Source organism: Elgaria multicarinata, chromosome 4 (assembly GCF_023053635.1).
Source record: "Elgaria multicarinata webbii isolate HBS135686 ecotype San Diego chromosome 4, rElgMul1.1.pri, whole genome shotgun sequence".
In the NCBI taxonomy this organism is placed as follows: domain Eukaryota; kingdom Metazoa; phylum Chordata; class Lepidosauria; order Squamata; family Anguidae; genus Elgaria; species Elgaria multicarinata.
Genome location: NC_086174.1, coordinates 6,188,218 through 6,194,835, shown reverse-complemented (window position 1 = coordinate 6,194,835; position 6,618 = coordinate 6,188,218).

Below are 6,618 nucleotides of genomic sequence, written 5' to 3'. Positions count from 1 at the left end.
CATAGTTAAAACTATGGAAGTTGCGCAACAAGAGACTGAGCAGGGCACACAGGTGACCTGGTCAGAGTCTTCCACTCTATGATGAGACATACTCTATTTCTATTTGTGCTGGGCTGAAAACAACAGAATGAAATTTAATAGGGGTAAATGCCAAGTTCTACATTTAGGAAATAGAAACCAAAGGCACAGTTACAAGATGGGGGATACTTGGCTCAGCAATACTACAAACGAGAAGGATCTTGGAATTGTTGTAGATCGCAAGCTGAAGATGAGCCAACATTGCGATATGGCTGCAAGAAAGGCAAATGCTATTTTGGGCTGCATTAATAGAAGTATAGCTTCCAAATCACGTGAGGTACTGGTTCCTCTCTATTCGGCCCTGGTTAGGCCTCATCTAGAGTATTGCATCCAGTTCTGGGCTCCACAATTCAAGAAGGACGCAGACAAGCTGGAGCGTGTTCAGAGGAGGGCAACCAGGATGATCAGGGGTCTGGAAACAAAGGCCTATGAAGAGAGACTGAATGAACTGGGCATGTTGAGCCTGGAGAAGAGAAGTGAAGACTGAGGGGAGACATGATAGCACTCGACAAAGACTTAAAAGGTTGTCACACAGAGGAGGGCCAGGATCTCTTCTCGATCCTCCCAGAATTCAGGACACGGAATAACGGGCTCAATTTAAAGGAAGCCAGATTCCAACTGGACATCAGGAAAAACTTCCTGACTGTTAGAGCAGTACGACAATGGAACCAATTGCCTAAGGAGGTGGTGGGCTCTCCCACACTAGAGGCCTTCAAGAGGTAGCTGGGTAGCCATCTGTCAGGGATGCTTTAGGGTGGATTCCTGCATTGAGCAGGGAGTTGGACTTGATGGCCTTATAGACCCCTTCCAACTCTGCTATTCTATGATTCTATTTAAATTATAAAGTAATTACATTTTCATCTACACATAGCAATTAGTACATGCCAATTTTTACGCAAAATGGTGGCCTCTTTTCTGGCAATGCATAAATGCCCACCCTGGATAGGAGGACAGACTGTTCCACTGGAGGTGAGCAATTCCATAAGAACCTAAGAAGAGCCCTGATGCTGGATCAGACCAAGGGTCCATCTAGTCCAGCACTCTGTTCACACAGGGGCCAAGCAGCCATCGGCCAGGGACCAACAAGCAGGACATAGTGCAACAACACCCTCCTGCCCATGTTCACAAGCAACTGGTGCACACAGGCTTATTGCCTCAAATACTAGAGATAGCACACAACCATCAGGGCTAGTAACATTGACAACTGCCTTTGATCACTGTACTTGTATTACAGTTTATTATCAGGAGAGACTGGTGGCTCCAAGGTCAGTGGGGCAGTGAATCCGCTCCGGGTTTCAGTCAGAACCAATCAGAACTCTAACGGGGCTATCCAAAGTGCCAAGCTATCTCTTAGAGTGATGACTGGTTCTGACTGAAACCCGAAGCGGATTCACCGCACCACTGACATCGGAGCCCTCAGCCTCCACTGTTTATTATAGGGTGACCATATGAAAAGGAGGACAGGGCTCCTGTATCTTTAACAGTTGTATTGAAAAGGAAATTTCAGCAGGTGTCATTTGTATATATGGAGAACCTGGTAGAATTCCCTCTTCATCACAACAGTTAAAGCTGCAGGTGCCCTGCCCTCTGTGAAATCTGGTCACTCTAGTATAGCTCCTACAGCGTGATGAAGAGGGAATTTCACCAGGTGCTGCATGCATACAAAGGACGCCTGCTGAAATTCCCTTTTCTATGCAACTGTTAAAGATACAGGAGCCCAGTCCTCCTTTTCAGATAGTCTATGCAGATAGTCTATACTCTACATTAATATTGGGAGCTTTCTACAACTTCCCTCAATGGTAGGGTGACCATATGAAAAGGAGGACAGGGCTCCTGTATCTTTAACAGTTGCATAGAAAAGGATCTCAAATTCCCTCTTCGTCACAACAGTTAAAGGTGCAGGAGCTAAACTAGAGTGACCAGATTTAAAAGAGGGCAGGGCACCTGCAGCTTTAACTGGTGTGATGAAGAGGGAATTGCACCAGGTTCCCCATATATACAAACGATACCTGCTGAAATTCCCTTTTCGATACAACTGTTAAATACAGGAGCCCTGTCCTCCTTTTCATATGGTCACCCTACTCAATGGCAATTATCACGCACAGCGCTGTGAGGATATTCGTTAATCATACACATAGCAAGGTAAGATAACGACAGGAACAATAACCCCCCAAATCACAAGGGAATGCATAAAATAACAACACGTCCTGTTTGTTGGTTTACATAGGGTGACCCTATGAAAAGGAGGACAGGGCTCCTGCATCTTTAACAGTTGCATAGAAAAGGGAATTTCAGCAGGTCTCATTTGTGTATATGGAGAACCTGGTGGAATTCACTCATCACAGCAGTTAAAGCTGCAGGAGCTATACTAGAGTGACCAGATACAAAAGAGGGCAGGGCTCCTGCAGCTTTAACTGCTGTGATGAAGAGGGAATTTCACCAGGTTCTGCATATATACAAATGACACCTGCTGAAATTCCCTTTTCTATGCAACTGTTAAAGATACAGGAGCCCTGTCCTCCTTTTCAGATGGTCACCCTAGTTTACAACTTGGTGTTAGGCTAATAGTGTGATATAGATTTGGGTAGCCATCATAACAAACAAACGCCATTTCTTGGGTGGGGGGAGCCATGCATAAGCAGCATAAAATCTGAGAAATACATACGCTGCACAAAATGTAGTTTAGGTGTTGTGAGGAACCTTTATCAAATGGTGCCTCCGCTTACCGGCTGAACCCCACGATTTTGCTGCTGTGGGGTAGCAGCGGGTAGTCTCGGTGGCAGGAGGCAGCACGGGCTGTCCGGCGGCCGTCTGGGTTCCTGAGCCCTGCCCATGGCCCTCTGCTTGGCTTCCGGGTGACCAATCAAAGGTTGCCATCCACCCCAGAACGCCCCTGGCTCGACGCGGAAGGCGAGCGGCGACCTCGCTTTGAAGAAAAAAGTCGGGGGAAGTCTCTGACTTTTTTTTTTTTAGCGTAGAGCTTCGTGTAAAAGCCCCGTGGTGGCTGCGTGCTGGAGGCTGCGTTGTATAACTGACACGGTGCCAATTCGCAGACGCCTTGGGGCTTAGAAGACACAGACAGCCCCAAGGCCAGTTATGTTGTTCCCATTAAAGTCTGCATTTGCCTTCATAAACAATACTTGTCGTTTATGTTTTCAAAGGCATGCTGCATGTTGCAGATAGTACTGCAAGCCTCATGGCTGGATTCTAGAAAATTCTGCAGTTGGTGCAAACCCTGGTGCAAATCAAGACATGCTCCTCTGAAACGAACAGCCCAACATTGGTCTTGTGGGTGATGGTGGAAACGTGCGCGTGGGGGTTGGGGACAGTGGCGAGGGCCGGCCAAATCAGCCGCATCCAAAGCCGAGGGTGGATTTGGAAGACTTTCTCGAAGCGATTACGTGGCTTTGCTGTCTAATGTTAGCAACACAGTCCTGATTAACCCTGCAAGCTACATGCGCAGTCATTTTGAGGACAGTTTGATTGGCAGTGCGGGACAGCCATTGCTGTTCAATTGGCTGCTATCTGGTTCTTCTCAAGGGGGCTCGGAAGCCTTTATTAACCTCCGGGACCCTCGGCTGAGAATCGGGAGGGGACACGGCACCAGGAACAAGCACCATGAGGCAACTTTGCGTAAGTACAGGCACGTATATTAGCCCTGTTTGGAATCCTGCGTCTTTCCGTGGGTGTTTCTGCCTTAGGTTCAGGCTATGGGACCAGATATGTTGCACCCTTCCAAAACCCAATCCTAGATGTGACTTAGGGCACAGCTAGACCTAAGGTTTCTCCTGGGATCATCCATAGTTCGCCCCTACCTGAGCACTGGATCCCCTGCGTGTCACCTAGATGAACAGGTTTGACCCCTGGACGATCCAGGGATAAACCTTAGGTCTAGCTATGGCCTTATTCTCCAATTATTTTAACTAGACTTTGATCGAGCCATTCCGCCTGAAAGGCACTTGTAACGGCGACGGAAAGATTTTGACTGGTGTACTAACCCTGGTCTGTCCGGAAGAGAAATTTCCCTTGTCTTGCAAAGGCTTAAAAGGACAAGATTCCAAGTTTACGATGAGAGGTGACCAGTGGAGACTGGTGGCCCCCAATGTCAGTGTTGGGTGGCAAATGTTTCAGTCAGATCTCTAAAGGGGCTATCCAAAGTGCCAAGCTATCCTTTAGGGTTCTGATTGGTTCTGAATGAAATGCAGAGTAGATTCGCCACCCGCAGCCTCGACTGGAGGTAACAGACCCTTGGCTTCAGCAGCCGTACCCATTGCTGGTACCATGTGGGCCATGGATGTCATAGAATCATAGAATCATAGAATAGTAGAGTTGGAAGGGACCTATAAGGCCATCGAGTCCAACCCCCTGCTTGATGCAGGAATCCACCCTAAAGCATCCCTGACAGAGGGTTGTCCAGCTGCCTCTTGAAGGCCTCTAGTGTGGGAGAGCCCACCACCTCCCTAGGTAACTGATTCCATTGTCGTACTGCTCTAACAGCCAGGAAGTTTTTCCTGATGTCCAGCCGGAATCTGGCTTCGTTTAACTTGAGCCCATTATTCCGTGTCCTGCGCTCTTGTTCTGGTAGGAGGAAATATTTTGATAATCCCTTCAGGATCATTTTTGTGACCGGTGATTTTGATTCCTCTGAGGATTGTTCTGAAGAAGTTATAGGCGAAATGGTAGATGGTAGGCGGCCTGGTCTTCATTAGGCTCAATTTGTGTCATTATTGTGAGCCTGTCTTTTATTGCAACTGTAATATAAAATTCAATAAGAGGCGATTTTGAATATGCAGAGGATGTGTAACATAACGTTTCCGACACTGATTTTAAAGTGGCTACTGTGGAACACTCGTTTTGGTCCATGAAGTCACGAAGAGTCAGAAGCGACTGAATGAATGAACAACTGTGGAACAAAGAAACTTCGAAAGGAGATTAGAGTGACAGACTGCTGAGTCAGAATTCATCAGCAGGTCTCATTCTACTGTCAGGGGCATGAATCACAATAAAGGTTTTTTATGACACTACATGTGTTAATTGGCTTATGTAGTTCCAGAATGTAATCAGCAGCTACTACACTGTGAACGATCACTTGTAGATGAGGTGAATGTTTTTAGCAGTAATATCTGCATTTAATTTCTTTTTGACCTCACTGTTTACAGTGCCCTCCCCTGCCGCCGTTAAGGTGACCATATAGAGCAGCCTTTCTCAACCTGGGGCGCTCCAGATGTGTTGGACTACAACTCCCAGAATGCCCCAGCCAGCTGGCTGGGGCATTCTGGGAGATGCAGTCCAACACATCTGGAGTGCCCCAGGTTGAGAACCACTGATATAGAGGAATAGTTGAACAAAAAAGAGAATTTTAGAAGGTGTCATTTGTATGCAATGCAGCACCTGGTGAAATTCCCTCTTCATCACAACAGTTAAAGCTGCAAGAGCCCTGCCGTCTTGGCCAGATACAAAAGATGGTGGATACAATGACACCCTTTTCTATATAACTGTTAAAGATACAGGAGCTCTGTTCTCTTTTTCCTACATGGGCAAGGAGCATTTGGAAATTTAGTACCTTCGTTTTTTTTCATTTGTTTTATGTGAGAAAAGTTAGAAAGTATGAAGTTATTAAAGTAGTTAATTCACATTTATAAATTGCAGAGTCCTAGGTTGTAAATGAAAACTAGAAATAATCTATTGGATAATATATAATTTATTTATTTATTTACTTATTACATTTCTATACTGCCCAATAGCCGGGGCTCTCTGGGCGGTTCACAAAAATTATAAACATTCGAAGTATAAAACAACAGTATAAAACCATAATATAAAATACAATATAAAAGCTCAACCAGATAAAAACAGCAGCAATGCAAAATTACAAATTTAAATACAATAGTATCTAGACAGAAGCTAGTTACTACCATTAGAGGAGGATGATCAGGGGTCTGGAAACAAAGCCCTATGAAGAGAGACTGAAAGAACTGGGCATGTTTAGCCTGGACAAGAGAAGATGGAGGGGAGACATGATAGCACTCTTCAAATACTTAAAAGGTTGTCACACAGAGGAGGGCCAGCATCTCTCCTCGATCCTCCCAGAGTGCAGGACACGGAATAAAGGGCTCAAGTTAAAGGAAGCCAGATTCCGGCTGGACATCAGGAAAAACTTCCTGACTGTTAGAGCAGTACGACAATGGAATCAGTTACCTAGGGAGGTTGTGGGCTCTCCCACACTAGAGGCCTTCAAGAGGCAGCTGGACAACCCTCTGTCAGGGATGCTTTAGGGTGGATTCCTGCATTGAGCAGGGGGTTGGACTCGATGGCCTTGTAGGCCCCTTCCAACTCTGCTATTCTATGATTCTATGATTCTATGAAGTACAAAGAAGATAAGGTGTTGTTCTATTTCTTTTTCTTTTCCTTTAGCATTTTGTTCTTGTGTACAATGACATGCAATGTATTTATTGTTCTGTAATTTTACTTCATCTGTTTGTAGCTCCTGAGGAAGGATCGCCAGATCCGAAACATTGAGCTCCTTTTTCAAATAGTTTTTTA